Raw genomic sequence first — 20,182 nt, 5'->3', positions numbered from 1 at the left:
TCTCTCTATCCCTCTCCCTCCCTCCCTCACTCTTTTTCTCTTATATCCTTCGCCCTCTCACTCTTTCTATCATATCCCCTAATCTCTCTCTCCCTCTCTCTTTCTCCTTTCCCCCTTCTCTCTCACACTCTTTCTATTCTATCCCATAATCTCTCTCTCATTATCTCCATCTCTCTCACTCTTTCTATCATATCCCATAAAATCTCTCTCTCTCTCTCTCTCTCTCTCTCTCTCTCTCTCTCTCTCTCTCTCTCTCTCTCTCTCTCTCTCTCTCTCTCTCTCTCTCTCTCTCTCTCTCTCACTCACACACACACACTATATCTCCATTTCTTTCATTCCTTATATCCTATCCCATAATCTATCTTTATCATATCCCATGTCTCTCTCTCATTCTCTCCATCTCCTCACTATTTTAATTATATTCCCTAATATCTCTCTCATTTTCTCTCTTTATCCTATCCATCTCTCTTCTCCTATCCCTTCTCTCTCTTTAGTCTTTCTATCACAATAACTAATCCTACTCTCTATCCCATCCCCCCCTCTTATTCTCTCCATCACTCCCTCCCTCCTTCAATATACCTTTGTGTAGTAGTAATAAAAAACCCAATCAGGCTATTAGTCCATATCTATAATGTAGTAATAACTCAATAACCTGATCAAGTTATTGAAAACTATAAATAAAAAAACATACCAATTGTTATTATGCTATTTCAGTGCAGTCCACTAGATTCTACTATTGTTTCACATGTATTTATATACCAAGCATTCAAGTATAAGATTTTTTGTGCTTGGAAATGATAAATTTGATATATTTCATGTGCCAACATCTTATTTTATGTTAGTATCTTGTGATTTAGCACAAAATAATCATGCAAATTTGTTTAGTTGTTTAATTTATTCATGTTATTGTTTGTAGTGTAATTTTCATCTATAATCATGGGAAAGAACAAGAGAGGAACAATTGAAAAATAAGAGGCAACAAAGGAAAAAACAAGGGAGCATATAAGGAGATTACATGAAAGTACATTATCAAATTCCTCCAATGTAAGTGATGAAAATCTACCTATTGATATTGATATCACAAACATACCTAGTTTGAAATGAAAATGTTCAACATAACCCAATTGAAATGATTATGGAAAATGCACTTACCTCACCTAATGCCCCTAATGAGACATCTCAAGTTGAAATAATGAATGAACATAATGTAAGTAATGAATATCTAGAGCATGTATGTACATCAACTTCTCCTAGAACAATTCATAGAAAACAAAAGTTTCTAATTGACATTGATGAAAATATTTTGAAGCCAATGCATGATAAAATGTCATAAATAAATTGTAGGAGAATCATTCAAAAGATTTGGAATAACTACTTTGAAAATTCAAATCAAAGTGGAAGATGCCAACTTGTTAAAATTGTTAAAAGTCTGAAATTTAAAGAGATAATGAGAATTTTGGGGTTAAGAATATTTGAAAATAGTAGTAAAAGAAGCATTGTTAGAAATATTTGCATAGGTGCCTACATCTAGATAGCACACATAAAATTGCTAAGACTTTCTCTTGGAAAGTATAAGTTAGTTATTTATGGTGTTAAAGATGGAAAATAATTAAAGAGGTGTGAATTAGAGAAAAGGGATGTCTACGTAGCTTATTTTATGAAATTGTTTCAAGAGAAAATAGTTTAGGACTAGATAGGTCATACACATAGAGCTAGATGGTTAGATGAGCAATTCAAGTTGTGTAAGGATGCTTTTCCCTTGGGGAATGATTGTGTCAGTTGTTGACTTTTCTAAAAAAACATACACTAAAACCCTAAAATGAAGTGAAACCATGTGTTACAACTCTATACAAGTGGCCATTTTTGTACACATAGCATTTATTCATGCACATGATAGCACAGAGGATGACAGAAAGGTATTAAGAGAGTATTACTTCTATATCAATGATGCTTGAACTCATACATTAGAGTTTGTGCAAGGATGTTTAAGAGTTTTCTATGAAAATTTGAGGGAAAGAGATGTAAGATACAATCAACACATAATATGGTCAAACAATTGCACCACACAATTCAAGAATTAAAGGATATTTTATTGGTTGAGTAGGATGCATGTGACAAGTGGAGTGCAACATTTTTGGATTTTCACTAAGGTGGGACATGGAAAGGGAGATCATGATGGTACTAGAGCATGTGTGAAAATAGCCCTTAGTAGAGAGGAATTAAAGTATGAAGGTGGTGCAATATTAGAAAATGTTAGAACAATTGTCCAATGATGCAATTATATGATGATACCATGTAACAGAGGTAGGTCTATAGTTTCTAGATATTTTTAGTTGATACATGAACCTAACATTAAAAATTTACAAGATTTGTGTACACTTACAGGATCAAGTGAGATGCATTCATATTAAAGGTCAAATGCAACATCACTATCTATTAATACTAGAAAGCTTGCATGCTTTACTTTTCTTATATGCATCATTTATGGGAAAAATACAAATCAAAAGAGTAGGTTGACCAATGGTCTTGTAGACATTTGCATCCAATTGATTCATATCACCTTCCTACTAAACTAGAACTCAACTAGTTTGAAGCATCAACAAATTTTGAGCATGAATCTAATCTAGTTGAACCAAGTACTATGTTATCAATTTAATACTTGGTTAAAATAGATTACTTTGAATTTTGGCATTAACTTATCCTTACATATAATGCAAGTCATGTATATGTAGTTATTGCATATGAGAATAATGATAAAGGAAAAAATTACTTTCCATGTCGGTGTATTGAGCCCAAAAAGAAACTAATAGCTACAGTCATTAATGGTGAGGATATTCAATACCAAATAGGACTCGTCGTTGTGACAAGCACATGGCTTAGAAGCTAGTATAGTTTTTTCCCCTACCATGAAGATATCTTTAAGTTAATTTTTCATGTATAATGTATCAATTTTGACCTTAAATTATCTTTACATTTAAATGTAGCTACCCTATCATGAATTCTACCATGTGGTTATTTGAGGATTTTGAGACACACGAACATATTTTTCATTACTCTAACCTTATTGTTGTAACAAATATTCAATTGATATTATATCGTGGTAAGCATCTTAATAATAATTTATGAAAAGTACGTGAATCTGATCGTAAGGCAATACTTGATACAATAAGGATTAGAGCCAATCCATAAGGTTTTCTTGATTGATTGTGTGCTATATAGCTTAATCATTCTACATATGGTAGAATAATTTTGAAATTTGTGTATATGTGTTATTCAAAATGTTGCAACTTCCCAATGATGTGCATATTTAGATGCCAAATTTTTTATATAACAAAGAGAAGACATGTAACATGTTCATATTTATATGTCATATTTTGCATATAAATTTGATAAGAGATGTTACATGTGCATATTTAGATGCCAAATTTTGTATATAAAACCAATAAGAGATGTAAATATTATACATTATTATTATAAATTTGTCTCTTGAACTCTTTTTTGTGGGTTTGATGATATCTTTTTAAAAATATTCAATTATCTTCAACTTATATGAATTTAGATGGTTGTCCTCTTTCATTTTTCTCCCAACTTTCTCAAAACATTAGGAAAAGAAATTATAGATTTGGATACCCATTTGGCTTCTCTAAAAAATATAAAAAATATTGGATAGGTTTTTTTTAGACCATACCATTTCTATCACACTAAGACACCCCCCTTTAGGCTTAAAATAGGCCACACTTACAAAGCAACTAGTCTAGTGCAGGAGCACAAAAGGATTGCTTGGGCAATCTAAATTTTCATGTTTTTGTTGTGTAAGTGTGAGCCTTGGGTAATTTTGAATGTGTTGGATATAAGTTCATTTTGACTATAGTAGGAGTGAAATGGAGAATTTTTTCATAGGTTCTCAAGGTCTTTCATTAGGTGCAATTAGGGGCTAGTAAGTTGTAAATCTCTTTGATTGGCACAAGGCACAATGATGATGGCATCACAAGTTCAATAGGGTCTAGGAAGAGTTAGGTTGAGGTTTTTACCATAGGTAAGGTTTGTGTTTAAGTTTGAGAAGATAGGAAGGTCATTTGACCAAATTGGTAAAAAGTTGCAAAAAAATTTAAAAGTTGCATTATCAAATTTGCAACTTTCAAAAGTTGCTTGAACAACTTCTGGAAAGAAAGTTGAAAAGATTTGAAGAGGAGTCTTAAATGGTGAAAAACTACCAAACCACCCTATATAAGGCATGAGAAGACCTATTAGCAAGGTTGGAAGTCTATTGTACGAATTGTGTGTTTTTGCAATCAACATCTTGAAGCATTTTGTGAGAAATTTATGTATTTTGAATGATAGTAGGTAGTTAGGAGTTAAAGATCTAGATTGTCACTTGTGAAACTTTTGGTTATTATGTTTTCTTGAATCTTTTATTTGGTTCATACCAATCCAAAAACAAGCCCAAAATGATCTTGTTTGCTGAAGTAGTTAGTGAAACCCAAAAAGCCCTATTTTCACCCAAATTGGGTTAGGGTAATGGATGGAAGGGTATGACCCCAAGACCCAAAAAATATCTAAGGGGATGAAAATGAAGAAGAAACCAAAAATAAATTATAGGGTTCCTTTGGAAGGCATATGAGAAAAAACCTATTTTCTCACTGTGTGAGACCTAATTAGGGCTACTAGCATTTTTGCCCTAATTGTGAAGAAAAGAAGAAATTGGTTGGGAGGATGAAATTTATGGCAATTGTAACTCACCTAATTGGTTGAGTTGAAGTGTTTTATGACACATCCATACCTCTGCAAGGTCTGGTTTAGGATTTGGAGGTTGAGAGCCTTTATATTGTTGTAACGGCTAGAGTGAATGAAGTGTGAAAGCATCAAGTTTTGACTTGATATTGTAATATGTCTTGGTAGTTGGGTTGGATATAGAAACCAAGGGAACCTAAGATAGTTAAGGTTGTATATTTGAAAAATGGGTGAAGAAGAGACACCCTAAGATTCTTTTAAGAAAACCAAGAGCATGAATCATTGAATGATTCATCCAACCTCCCTATTGTACTCTTTATCCTTAACCCCTAAGTGACCAACTTTGTACAATACCTACTTAGGTTTCAAAACTATTGATTAACAAGGCTTAAATTATCCTTGGCCTTGTTTACATTCTCAACCATAAAATCCTCACCACCTGCTCCCTAAGGGTCTCTGAGTACCATTGGGATGTGTAAGAATTTGCCTTAGTGCAAAATTCACCGGCCACCCAAGACCAAGGAACTCAAACACAAGCACAATAGTAGACCAAAGAGGTTATGATCAAAATGATGATATATTCATTCAATATTACATGTATGATATGAAATTACACTAGGAGTGCCTATATATAAAGGCCTCTGGAATGCTTCTGAATGTATTGAAGTTAGCAACATGATAAGTCATACAACTAGGCACATGTCCACCAAATATGGGTTATCCTCCATTAAGCACAGGAGTAAGTGCGATGATGAGAGTATAAGAAAAATTATGTTGTAGACACCATGTGAAAAATTATGTTGTAGACACCATGTGTTAAGATAGGAGTGTGAATAACTATTTTGTCTACATGAAAACTCAGTTAATGATGCAAATTCTAGTGTTGTAGACACCATGTGCTGAATTAGAGTTGCTTACTCTAGTGTTGTCAACATGAGAGTATGAAAACTCCTAAGTGTGTCACCTAAATAAATAATAAAATAATGCAATATAATAAAATAATGCATTAACCTAAGTAAACTTAAGTAAAATGTAAAAGGAAAATACTTATTTACACCAATAAGATGTGATCTTTGATCGAGCATTTCTTCGAGCTTGTGCAAGGTATTAAAAAACTATTAGAAGCTACAAGATCATGTTGTCTAGGCCTATAACAACCTATCTCCATTTTTAGAGATTCTTTTTTTTTTCTTTTGAATTGGCATCCCTATCTCACCTGATGCCAAAAGTTGCAATGTTGCTCAATTAAAATAAGAAAGGTGTGTATATTTCAAACCATATGTCCTATGATCAAATTATTTTCTCTGTTAGCTTGAGTTGCTTTGTTTTAGGCTAAGACTAGCCTAATTTCAACCACAACATCCCTTACATGCTATTGAGCACATTGAATGGAAGGGTCCCTAAGAATCTCTAAGCACCATTGGGTTGTGATCTTTTATTGAGTATTTCTCTGAGATAGTACAAGATATATATGAACTGCCAGGCACTACAAGTTTGCATTGTCTAGGCATAAAACAACCTATCTTTTTTTTTGGAGATTTGACTTTTTTTTTGGATTTGGCACCCCTATCTCACCTAATGCAAAAGTTACAATGTTTCTCAATTCAAATGAGCAAGGTTAAGTATATTTCAAACTATATGTCCTAGGATCAAATTGTCTACTCTGTTAGCTCCAATTGGTCATGTTTTAGGACCATCCTCATTTTAGCCACAATATCCCTAGGATGTTATCAACCACACTGCACAAAATTCTAAGCACCATCAAGTTGCAATCTTTGATCAGACATTTATCTGAGCTCGTGTGATTTATTGCCAAACTGTCAAGTGCTACAGGACCATGTTGTCTAGGCATACAATAACCTATCTCTATTTTTAGATATTGAACTTTGTTTTTATTTTGCATCCCTATGTTTCCTAATGCCAAGAGTTGCAATATTGCTTAGTTCAAATGAGCAAAGTTGTGTATATTTCAAATCATTGGTCCTAGGATCAAATCATCTACTCTATTAGCTCTGATTGGTCAAGTTTAGGCTAGGGCCATCTTCATTTCATCCACAATGTCTTTAGGATACTATTTATCATACTGAATGGAAGCATCTGAAAGGGTCTTTAAGCACCATCAGGCTACGATCTTTGATCTGGCATTTCTTTGAGCTCATGGGAGGAATTGAAAAAAAATTAGGTGCTATAAGATCACATTTTCTAGGCCTACAAAAACCTATTTCAATTTTTAGAGATTCAACTTTGTTTGGATTTTCCATCCCTATCTCACCTAATGCTAAATGTTGTAATGTTAGTCAATTCAAATGAGAAAAGTTATGTATATTTCAAAATGCTAGTCCTAGGATCAAATCATCTAATACATTAGCTCTAATTGGTCAATTTTAGGTTAGGACCAACCTTATTTTAGCTAGGACGTCCCTGCAATGATATCGACCACACTAAACAGAAGCATCCCTAAGGGTCTCTAAGTACTATTGGGTTGTGATCCTTGGCACAAATAGAAAAATCATGATCTATTTTTAATTTTCATGTATTATTACATTAAAATAAGTGGCATATGAGCTTTAATTCATGCTATAATGAATTTAATAAACATGTTACATTTTCTATATAAAATAATGAATATTCATGTGTTTGATTAATTGCAAGAAAGTAAGATAAAATACAAATTTGTATGCACACACTGAACAAGTTGGATAGAAATCCAAGTTTAATGTACATTAAAATGGACAATATATTGTGCCATATCAATCATATAGTTACAAAAAAATGTTATGTCTCATTTGTACCATACAAAAGTCAAATGCCCAAAAAATGTTGAATGTGTAAAATAGAAATTTCAAATGTGCACAATACAAATGTTGTAATCAGTGTCAGAGTCATCACTTAAGTGTATAATACCTTGTTGTGTGTTTGATGTTTTTGGGTTGAAGGTACTTATGTTGGGTTTACTAAATTCAAAGGAGTATGTTTGTTCATCTTTGGGTGTAGTTGGTACACTTCCACCTCCAGGTGGTATCAGCACAAATATAGGTTCAAAGTCAAGACTCCATTGAACCATCCCATGTGTAGCGGAACTGTTTGAAGGAAACCTTATAGTGGGTGTATTTTTTAGGGTTTTTTATGTCACCTCTTGATTATGGTGATCTTACAGATACATGGTTAAGGGATTCACAAGTAACAGTTGTGATGCCTTGATTTGGTCTTCATCAATTGTTTGTTGGGTTTTCTTGCTCTTATTTTGTCCTAGATGAGGTTTTGTTTGTGTTGGCACCTCAAAAAAAGGGTTGATAAATTTCTTTGGGCCTCTAAGCTAATTGTGTCCTAGTGAATGTTGGCATGATACCTAAGGATGTAGATGTAGTGAAGGAAGACCTAAATGGACTTCCTACCTCCCAAGTGTGTACCTAAACTACCAACTACACTTAGATAGTACCAAGTGTGCCCTTGGTGCACTTGGGGCCCTAAAGATAAGCATTTAGTAAGAAAAAGGTATGCAGTTGGTAAAAAAAAGGTGCTAGGGTGACTAAAATGTAGAATATGAATGATTCGAGTCATCTTCAATGTTTTCTAGGGCTTTAGGATGCAATGGAGGATATGAAAGGTTAGATTAGGGTTCTATAACCTAAGATGAAATACTTGATTACCATGTGTGCTCTAAAAGTACCAACTGTGCATTGAAATTACCAATTACACACCTAAAGTGTGTAGTCAGTAAAATAGGGGTGCAATTGGTAAAACAAGTCAAAATTTGATAATTAGGATGTGGGTATGCAAGATATGAGTGTTTCTTGAATTTTTAGGTGTTTAGGGATGTTATGCAACTTGAAAAGTTTCAAATGAACTAGGTTTTTGATATAAAAAGTGCAAATTTCCTAGGGATGCGATGCAAATGCAAATGCAAAGTGATATTTTTGGAATTTGACTAAAGGAGATGAAAATGACTCTAGGTATGCAAAATGACAATTAGGTTTAGACTTTGGACTTGGTAATGTTTCCAGAGGTTGGTATACACAAGGCGGACTATAAAAGGGATGATGTGCTAAGGTTCATAATGACATTTGGACAATGCAAAGTGAGGATAAGTGATCAAGGAGACAAGTTGGTTGATAGACAATTTGATAGGGTTTGATGGTGAGAATGATGCTAGGACTTTGAACAATGCAAGATAAAAGGGATATATTACTAGGGTAAGTCAAAATGAAATTTAGGGATACTAGGAATATGATGATGCTAATGATAAGGATATATGTAAGGTTTTGAACTTAGGTGAAATCTTTCGAAAGTATTTTGTCTAGGAGTTTAACCTTGTGAAGATGGAATTTGGATCTTGACCAAAAAGTGATAAAAGACAAAAAAATCAAGTTGATAAAGATGACAAGCTCAAATCTATCAAGACATAGATAGAGTTTGACCAAATAAAATGATTAAAAAGATAAAAGGACTAGTCAAGATCCATCATCCACCAAGACTAGGAGATACCCTAAGACTCATACTTTGTTCAGATTTTTGACTAAATTCAAAGGTTTTGGGTTGAAAATGGTGTTTAGAGGGTTCAAAATTATGGTGATGCTTAGTGGATATCCAATATGAAAAGGGTATAAGATGAAAAATGAGATTTTGGGTGCAGGATGTCATTTTGGGTTAGATGCAAAATGAGGACTTATAGAGGCTTCTAAATGCAGTTTTAAGGTCCCAAAATGGCCATACAGGTACCCAATTACATTCTAATAGCACCAAGTGCACTCAAAAACTACCAACTACACCTATGGTGTAGTTGGGGCCAGTTTGGGTGTAGTTCATAGTTTCATGGCATAGTTTGGAGGTTGGGTTGAATGATTGCTAATTCTAAGTTGGGTGATTGCCAAGTTGTTCTACCAGAGAGCCAAGATGTTGGGGTTGATGTTATGATGGGATAGGAGATGTATAATGAATTTTATGACCTAAGTAATGATTTCCTAAATGAATACAATGAAGGTTAGGAGTTGCAGGATGCAGATCAGGGCATGCTAATATAGGGGAACCTATCCAAGTACCTAAGGACACCTCTGAATTCTCTGAATGTTGTCTGGAAGCCCAAACTGGGTCCTTAGACCACCAAGTGCACTCAAATAGTACCAACTATTCCTATGGTGTATTTGGGGTTAGTTTGGGCACAGTTAGTAGTTTCAGGGTGCAGTTGGTAAACTGGGCTAAAACTAAGGTAATTTTAAGTTCTAGAGTTTCTAGATTGATGTCACAATGTGCTAAATAGCAGAGGACAGTGCTAAGACCAGGATGAAGGTCTAGAAAAAAGGTTAAGACACCTATAATGATGGTTTAAAGTGTGCAAGATGAAGGTTGAGTAATGCAAAAATACAAATGGGAGATGCAAGCTAGAAATTTTGAGGTTGAAATACAAAGACTAAGGAATGCACATTAAACTCTAATGAATGCAATATGAAAGATGAGGGATACTAAGTGAGGACTAAAAGATGCAAGATGAAGCCTAGATGATGCAAGTATGAGTCTCAAACTCAGGTGAATGCAAGTTTGTTCTATGCAAGGATGAAATCTATGTTACGCCAAGCACATTTAGGATCACAAGTTGCCATGTTTTCCAAGTCTTGAATGTATTGGACCAAAGTTTGCAAATTTTTGACAAAGGTTGTAATGTTTTGGAAAGGTTAAAATGATATCCAAGGTGTAAATTTGAAACTTTTCTTTTATCTTGATTAATGTTTCACACACAAAAGACACAATAAGACAAGAATAGATGTTGTTAAAAGTGAACAAACACACCACAACCTAGGCTTTAGGAATGTATCCACTCAATTCCTACTTGAACTGAAGTTCATCCATGCTTATCTAGAGTGGAAAACTTAAGATCTTGGCACTAGAGGCTCCCCCTTATAATGCACTCACTTCTCATGGCTACTAAGATCTGCTTCCCAAGGGGCATAACTTCCCAAGGGACTGTTGTCTCTACTAAGGACTACGAGAATGTAGGATGTCTTCATGGGCATGATTGACCCCTTGAGCTAGTGGATAGAAAGGATTTTTGCCACTAAAACAAGGTTTTTAGTAAGTGCATTTTGTTTTCCAATTGAATGAAAAACTTTCTTAGAAGGTCTCTCAGCCCCGAGAACTAGGGCTTGACCCACCACAAGGGTACTGGAGAAGAGCTATCACATAGTAATACTACCAACACAACTTTCACTTTAATTGAGTTTTATAAAGTGGTTGGAACCTGGCTTTTGGCCCATTGCCACTCTGAAGTTGTCCCTTGGCATACCCAATATCATATATCTTGGTCCAAGGCAGGCTTCCTATAGAAGTCACACTAATTTCTCTTACACCCAAGATCCATGAATTGTGAGGGGAGAGGATATTTCTATGTAACTCTAGAGTTTTAAACACTATAGACATGCCAAGAAAAAAATAAAAAGTGCATTTTATGCACCAAAAAAGTGTTATTTAATGTAGGAAATCTATATGCATGGTTTTGATAAACACATAGGGTCTTTGACAGCATCTTGCAAACAAGCATTAGTAGTTTTTTAATGATTAGTCTTCATCCAATGATCACCACATGCTATAAACAAACCATAAATAACACATGAACATTTTATCTAGGTCGTAGTAAGAAGTAGAAACCCTAGATGTAGATTTTGAGTTATGTATGTGCTTTATGTGAACCAAGTGCACTTTGACAGAGTAGACTGTGCCCTAGAAGGCTAGAATGGCTCAAGATGCCCCCAAGTGTGCTTAGACAATGCTAATTGTGCCCATGGTGCACTTTGGGCCTAGAAGGGTGTAGTTGGTAGTTTTTGGGAGTAGTTGGGAGATGAACTACAAAATGTGGGGAAATGGGCCCTAAATAATACATGGAAAGTAAAATTTTGAAATCTATCCTCCCAAGTGTGCTCAAATAGTGAAAATTGTGCCTCTGGTGTAGCTAGGTCCTAGAAGGGTGTAGTTGTTCATTTCTAAGTGTAGTTGGTAAACTAGGAACAAAAAATGGGGGTTATGGTGGCTCCTAGGCTCCTAAAATTTCCTCTTAGGGGTCCCAAGTGTGCCCTACCAGAGCATAGTGCACCCTAGGACAACAAGCTAATAGAATGCATAAATGAGAGCATAAAATCATATTACTAGTCCCCCTAATTAGAATAGGTGTGATAAAGGAGAGAGAATAAATATTATACCCTCCAAGTGAGCTCCTTTCTTGCACCTACAAGCACAAACATAAGAGACCCAAGTTAGTTAAGCATGTTCACGTCAGGTTCACCAATTGTAGGACCAGAAAATGGGCTAATGTCTAACATAATATGAGAAAATCACAAACTCAACAAATGTAAATCAACACTCTCTAGTCTAAGATGAAAGCCAAATAAACAAAAGAAAGAAATACAAGGTTAAAAACCCCCTCTTTCATTTGTAGCTCCCATGTCCTTCTTTCTTCTCCATATGATGCAGCTCAAAATTTCCTATAATGCACACAATTAGGAAGAAAAAATCCTAGCATAGTGATAATGCTATGAGAATACTAGAAGATGTGATTTTAGTGTGAGAGAAAGAAAAAAATACTAAGAAGCTAGGGACTTGAAGGACTTCAAACTTAGGGACCGAAAATGAGAGGAAGAATGCTCATTTTATAATCAATTCACAAGATGAGAGCATTAGAATTGTCACCTTGGATATCTAATTTGGCAAGATATTCCTTTGACAATCAATGACGCATGACACGAGATGCCAAATGTAAGATTCTATGACACTTTGGAAGTCAAATATGGCTATAAATGGAAGAGGATCTATGATGTGTTATATGATACCTCAAACCCACTCAAAGCCAAGAGTCTATGACAATGGAAGTCAAATATGGATGTGCATAAGAGAATAAGAATATGTGTATTATGACATATCTTATCCAAGAGTAAATGATGAATCCATGACGTGTCATGCCCATGTGTCACGGTGATGCCAATATTATGTGGAATATTTGAATAAAGAATCCATTATTCCACACAAATAGAAATTAGTAAAAATTGAAATTAATGGAGGAATATATGACTTAGGAAATTAAGAATTTCCATGATTTGTGAATGATGAACCAATTAATTAATATAATTAATTAATTAAGGACGTTAGTTAAGAAGAATAATTAGTGAAATTATATAGGATTAAATCATGGGTTATTTAATCATATAGAGAAAATTAGTTGGTGATTGACCAATTTGATTAAATAAGTGTGATAGTATCCTTTAATGAAATGTGACGATAATGGAGATTGACTAGGATGATGACAGATAGACCAAAGCCATGATCAAATTGATTGATTGATTGAAATTGATAACATGCCAAGGACACATGACATGAATTAAGGACACGTAACATTTAACTTGTTGGAAATGTAATAGGAGTAACTGAGAGGGGAGGGTGAATCAGTTACTACAAAAATAAATACCATATCCCTTTTGATGTTTGTACAAAATGCAAACAAATAATTGAATACTGTTGAAGCTTGGTAAACACACAAAGTGATGTAACTCAATATTAACTAGATTAGCTCGATAAAAGATTAACTTATAAACCATTAGATGTTATATGTGATTACCATTACTTTAACTTAGTTGCAAACACATAAATAAAATAGCATGAACACATTTTACACCAGGATTTAATGTGGAAACCCAATTTGGGAAAAACCATGAATAGCACATTCTCTTGCACTCACACTTGCACACTTGCTTCCTCACTTTGAAATCAGAACTTGACCTTATACTTATACCTTCTACTTTGCCAAGTTAGCTCAAATACAACTTACAATAATCATTATTTATTACCTTATTTGGTTGGAATCAATAGATAGATTAATTAAAATGAATACAACAAAATAATAAAATCCTTTACTAGTCAACCCTACTCGGTAGAAACTAACTTTGAAATGATTTCCTTCGTTAACCAACAAAAGCTCAGTTGACACTGCAAACTTACAAAAATCCTTTGGCAACCGAGTGAGCTCATTTATCACTAGTTCTATCCAACTTTCCTTCATTATTCAAGTGAGCTTGGTTAACACTCACTTTCTGCAACTTTTCCTTTGACACCCAAGTGAACTTAGTAGACACTACCTTCTAAACAAGGAAAACACAGGAATGCTTGGTAGACACTAGGAACTATCTTCACTACCTGAGTGAGCTTGATATATACTGACTGATAATGATTATGAAATTTGTGTAACATCAAATACAATGCACAATTAATCAATTATATCCAAAAATCCCCCTCTTTGACATTGATGGCAACACAACATGTCATAGCATAATGAAATTTTGGATTAGAGAACTCCCTCTGTCAATATGAGCTTTTCCTTTCACTAAATTTTGTCTACAACTTTTACCAAGTTCATTCAGAGCATTCTCCCTCTTTTGGCATACTTCATCTTTTAGAAGACTTCTCCCTCTTTGGTTTCTAATGTTATTCTGGTTCAAGAATTTTTTAGAGATATGACAGTAAACTTCTACCTATTTGACAACACATGCCAAAGATAATAATTTTGTAAATTCCAATGTACCTTAAGTATTGATTCATCTACAATATGCCCTCGTCAATTTTGCACCTACTGATTGATCTTCAATAGGTTCTAGTTGATGCATTCACTAAAATTTATTTAGTGAATGTTATATAGGGGAATGACCCCTAGCTTACCTTTTAGATACAAAAATGCATCCTTAGGTAATGGCTTGTGAATATGTTTGCAATTTGTTCCTTTGTATTCACATATCCCAATCTGACTTCTTTATCTTGCACCAATTCTCTTAAGAAGTGATATTTTATAGCAATATGCTTTGTTTTGGAATGCATCACTAGATTCTTTGATATGTTGATTGCACTAGTGTTATCACAATATATTGGATCTTTGATGTCTACCTTCATTCCTTCCAATAGTTGTTTAAACCAAACAATGTTAGAGCAATTGATTGCTTCTGCTACATATTCTTCCTTTTTTATGGATTAAGAAGTACAATTTTGTTTCTTGCTTGTCCAAGATACTAGTCTGTTACTAGGAAAGAATGCTCCACCACTAGTGTTTTTTCTATCATCAAGACTTCCTACCCAATCAGCATCAGTAAATACTTTTAAGTCTAAATTGCCTCCAAGTTTGTACCATAAACCATAGTCTTCAGTACCTTTCATATACCTCATGATTCTCTTGATTACTGTCATTTTATTTTATTTTGGATTTTCTAAGAGTCTTGCCACTATTCCAACTACTAAAGCAATATCAGGCCTTGTGTGAACTATATACTACAATTTTTTGATCATTGACCTATAAGTAGTTTTTATATACTTCTTTGGAATCATCATTTTTGAAAAGTTTATGTCCAATAGACATAGGTGTTCCGACTAGTCTTGAATCTTCCATTCCAAATTTCTTTAGTATCTCCTTGATATACTTAGATTGAGTGATGTAGATACCATTCTTTTTCTGCTATATTTGCAATCCAATAAAGAATTCTATTTCACTAAACATGGACATCTCAAATTCTTTGCTCATTTCTTCTGAGAATGCTTTGCATAAATCATCATTTCCTATAAATAAAGTATCATCAACAAATATTTTTGCTAACACAATCTTCTTGTCTCATCCTTCCTTGATATACAGACTACTACTATCATTAGTCCTTTGAAAACCAGTCTGTACCAAGTAATCTATTATCATTGCTCATCTCTCTCTCTCTCTCTCTCTCTCTCTCTCTCTCTCTCTCTCTCTCTCTCCCTCTCTCTCTCTCTCTCTCTCTCTCTCTCTCTCTCTCTCCCTCTCTCCCTCAATCTACCCTTGTGTAGTAGTAATACATTATGGAATTGGGTTTTATCTACCCTTGTGTAGTAGTAATACATAATAGAATTGGGTTTTACAAAACCTGATCAAGTTCTTAATACATTTTTTAGTTTCATAACTAGATCAAGTTATTTGAATCTAAAAAACCTCGATCGGGTTATGGCTTGGTGATAACCTAGGGAAACAACACAAAGGCTTGGGAGATATTTTTATTCATTTATTTTTCCTTTAGACAATTTTTAATCTTCTAAGATGAATTCTCATCTTTGTCTTCATCAGGTATGCTAATGGTGAAGTGGGTATCTCTAAAATGATCACCATAATATTACATTTCTCCTTAGCTTTCTAACCATACAAGTTTTTTAATTTTTTGGACAACATTAACATTATAAACTTTAACTACTTTTACTAATGCCTTGACATTCCTCATAGACATATGTCTACTACTTTTTTCATAACTTTTGATATGCTTAACCAAATTCAAAATAAATTACATCTATTTTTCTACACTTGATTATATACACATTTTTAAAAAAAATCCATTTTCAATTATTTTGATACAATTTATGCTAAACACACAAACATTACCAAAATTTCAGGATGTAGTATGTTCAATAATTCATTAAAAAAAATACTCATCATTAAATTACAAAAAAATACACAACTTCTAGATATTACTCTTAACTATCATCCTACCAAAGGGATATGCAAAATACTAAATATAACTATGGATTTTGTGTTGCACATGAAAATAACTATGTTATGTTTTTCTAAAAAATCAGGAACTATTTTTTGTGTACATATGATTTGACCCACCCAATCTTAACCATTTTGTAAAATCTCTTGTAGTTTAGAAAGTAGATTCAAAGTACCACAATTTATATGCTTTACACATCTTTTCATTTTTAGTGGATGACCCTCAAATGTCTCGTCCAAGTTCAAGCTTACCTAATTTTGAAAAAAAAAATGTGTCCATATATACCCCCCTTTTTTGTACACCATCTTGATGCACTCACCCTTACTTGTGTCCTTGGTACCTTTATGGTAGATTTCTATTAGGATTCCTTGACCTAGATTCTTTTTATGACTTTTCGATTATTATTTATTTGGGGCTTGAAATTATCTCCTCAACATGGTGGGAGTGGGCCATTTAGGTTCCACAAGGTTGGATGGTAGTGTTTCTTATACCATTGAGATCCAACAACTTGATGTCAATGTTGGATGTACCTTGTGCAAGTATTCTATTCTTTTGATCTTGTGATTATGTTCTATGGCCATATTTTGGTATATTGTACTTTGATTATTTGAGATCTTATGAGATGTTGTACCTTATCATGATATATATTCTTTTAGCATTTCGTACCTTGTGACTTGCACACAAAGGATGATTATGAATTCTGGTTATGCCATGTGGTATCTTTTGTACTTGTATATTATTTTATGTGATTTAGTAATTATGGTTATTCTATGTCAATAAATTTGTTTACTTATCAAATTTAATCTTAATAAAACTTATGTGTGTGATTCAACATAATGGGACCCTTGAGTATTGTAATTGTTATTGTATTGCTTATGTATGTATGTGATGTTATCTATTATTTGTTTTAATATTTTAAAAAATGTTTAGAAAACTTAGTGACTTTATAAGTTAATTTCTCTTGGGCTTCCTTGTAAGGCATTACACTCTCCTTATATCCTCCAATCTAAAACTCCACGCAAGCCTATTTATCTACTATGTTATGTTGACACTTCGTTAACCAAGAGACCTTGAAAAGTAGAGGTTGGGAAATTATTTTTTAATTTATTTTTTCAACTATTTCACATTATACTAAGTTAATAGTATACCTTGAATCTATAATTAATTTACATACCTTTCCTCCTTATTTTCAAGTGGTTCTAAACAAGATCTTTCTCGGAGGTATTTCCTTAAGAGAAGTTATTGGAAATATACGTGATAGGCTAAGTTATTAATAGGGGAGGGGTGAATTAGTAACCTATAAAACTTAGTCCTTTATTGGAAATTAATCCTTCATGTATATTTTGATCTAATTGTATGCATGAAAAAAATTGAAAAAACATTCATAACACTTTTGACACATAATATAGTGACCTAGAAACCTTCCAAATAGAAAGCAAAACTAGGTTGGGGATGATACCCACACGCTTTAGTATTGCAGTATAAAGTTGGCCTGTTATGGCACTTTCAAAAAAAGAATCACCTCGATACGAGGTCATATGAGAAAGTTATGATCCTCCGAAGTTTCCAAAATGAGAACTGTGCACAGTCACGGTTGAGAATCTGCAATTTCTGAAGAATTCATGCATGAAAATCAAAAAAAAACTCCACTAATGGATAGAGCACAAAAAAATAGCCAAGTTCATAACAAGAATCATCAAAATCAGAGTCCGTATGAGCAAGAACGAGACATTTGAAAACTGCATTTAAATCTATGACTGCCAACGGAGAGGGGTATGGTTGTAGCTTTGCATGCTCAATTCTAAAAAATATACAGCTTGCATGTACAATCTAAAATATACCCAGATGGTTTTTTGGGGCTGCGAACAAAACCCAGAAAGCATTTTTCTTGCTGATGTATAGAAGATGTTGTTGTAGTGTAAATCAAACGCCTTTAACAGTAAAAAACGGCTCCAAAAATCAAAAAATGACCCCAGCAACCAAAATATGACATGCAAATGTTGGATCAGCTTCTTAAGTCCATCAATGGCATGCTGAAACCTGCAAAACTGATTGAAAACTCCAAATATGCAAGTTGGTTGTCAGATTTGAGATTGAAACCCTAGAGAAAAACTATTTTTGTCAAAACTTTTCTGATTCTCAGGATCATCCAAAGATGCAAGAGAAGAGCATACTTCATTTTTCAAAAAATTACAATAAAGTTTATTTCCCCCCCCCCCCCAAATCCTCTCAAATAAGGAAACTAAAATCTACTCTTGCACATAGAAAAGCTTTGATACCATGTTAGAATCTTATAAGATTAATAACCTAGAAAACTAGTGCAAAGAGTAAATATCTAAACTATGAATGCAAATGATACAAAATCAAAATAGTATCATAGAGTTAGTCTCCAAGAGAGTAATGTAAATGCTGGAAGCAAAATAGCATTAAGAGGATGCAAAAACAAGAGATCCAAATACAAGCCAGGTAGCATGCTTATATAGGCTAGGAAGAGGGAGGAGATGGCAACACCAACTAATGAGGAGCAACTATCTATCGGACTAAAGATAGCAAAGTATCTTCCCAAGATAGCTAATGGATGCTCACATGTAGGAAGGTGACACCTCACAACCATTCACCTAATAAGACATGCTTTATTAACCTAAGCGAGATTATTAAAAGTGTAGGAAAAACCTAGCAAAATAGGAAAAATAAAATACTACACTAACACCCCCCCATAAGCGAAGCTTAGGTGGATGTAGAAATGGGTCCCTGCAAGTCAAGCCTGATGAGGTACCCATTTACATAAAATTCCCCCAAAAGAGAGAGAAAAGAGACTCTCCAAAGAAAATTAGGACTCCAAGTGAGAGGAAGCGGCCCCCCCAAAAGATGAAGCATCCCACACCCCCATCAAAGCTTGCAAATTTTGTCTGGTAGATCCACTTACATCGAACAAGTTTTCTTCCCTTAAGAAAAGGGACAAGATGCCAAGTGTGGTTCCTCATCAAGGAACAATACTCTTCCTGCATAGCTGTATCCCACTCAGAAATACCAGAAGCCTCATGAAAGGACTATGGATTTGAGGTAGTAGCAATGAAGATATGTAGAGCATCTTGGAATTGTGAACGAGTCTTCTTGGTGTCTGATGGATCCCCAACCCAATCAACTGCAAACTGCAAGGTCTGTCTAGCCCAAAGTGGACCAGAAGATGGAGAATCTAGAGGAGAATCATCAACCTGTGAATGATGACTAGGAGAGGAAGGAGGTGAGTCCTCTGAATCACTCTCTGCATCAAAACTGGAGGTAGAAGACTGCTCAAGTGAATCTGACCCATTAGAAGATCTATCATGTATTCCAAGTGACTCCAATGTCAAAGTAGAAGGCAACCCTATGACCATGCTCTGTTGGTTAAGCTGATGCAAGTAGTGGAAGTTAAGATGGCCAAACTGCTCATGCCATAATCTGCTCACATCATTAGAGTGAGTGAGCAAAACAGTCAAAGGAGGATCAGGAACAAGGTGAGAAAACATATAGAGTCGTGACTGATGATCTGCTCTCCCAACTGCAACTGTAGAATCATTGTGCAACTCACGTATCTCCACTGAATCAAGAGTGAACTCAACTCGCTTGCCTAAACCTGTGTGAGTGATCTGGTGTATTGATAGGAGATTAGTTGACAATGAGGATACACAAAGAACATCATGGAATGTCCCATCCCCCACATCAACAGACCCTCTCTCACACACCTCAATAGGAGTGTTATCACCCATCAACATAGAAGGCATAGTACATGGCTCTAAGGATGCAATTTCTTCCTTAGATGAAGCCATGTGGTGTGAAGTACCCGAATCAAGAACCCAAGTGGATGGTGAGGAAGCAACTGCAAAAAGAGCCTTGCCCTTTCCTTTTCCCTTGCTATTTTCTTTTTCTTTGTTAGACCCTTCAGTAGA

This window comes from Cupressus sempervirens, chromosome 5 (assembly GCF_028749045.1).
Source record: "Cupressus sempervirens isolate cs-2001-9-10 chromosome 5, ASM2874904v1, whole genome shotgun sequence".
In the NCBI taxonomy this organism is placed as follows: domain Eukaryota; kingdom Viridiplantae; phylum Streptophyta; class Pinopsida; order Cupressales; family Cupressaceae; genus Cupressus; species Cupressus sempervirens.
The sequence above is the reverse complement of the archived record's forward strand: the minus strand, read 5'-3'. Positions refer to the sequence as shown.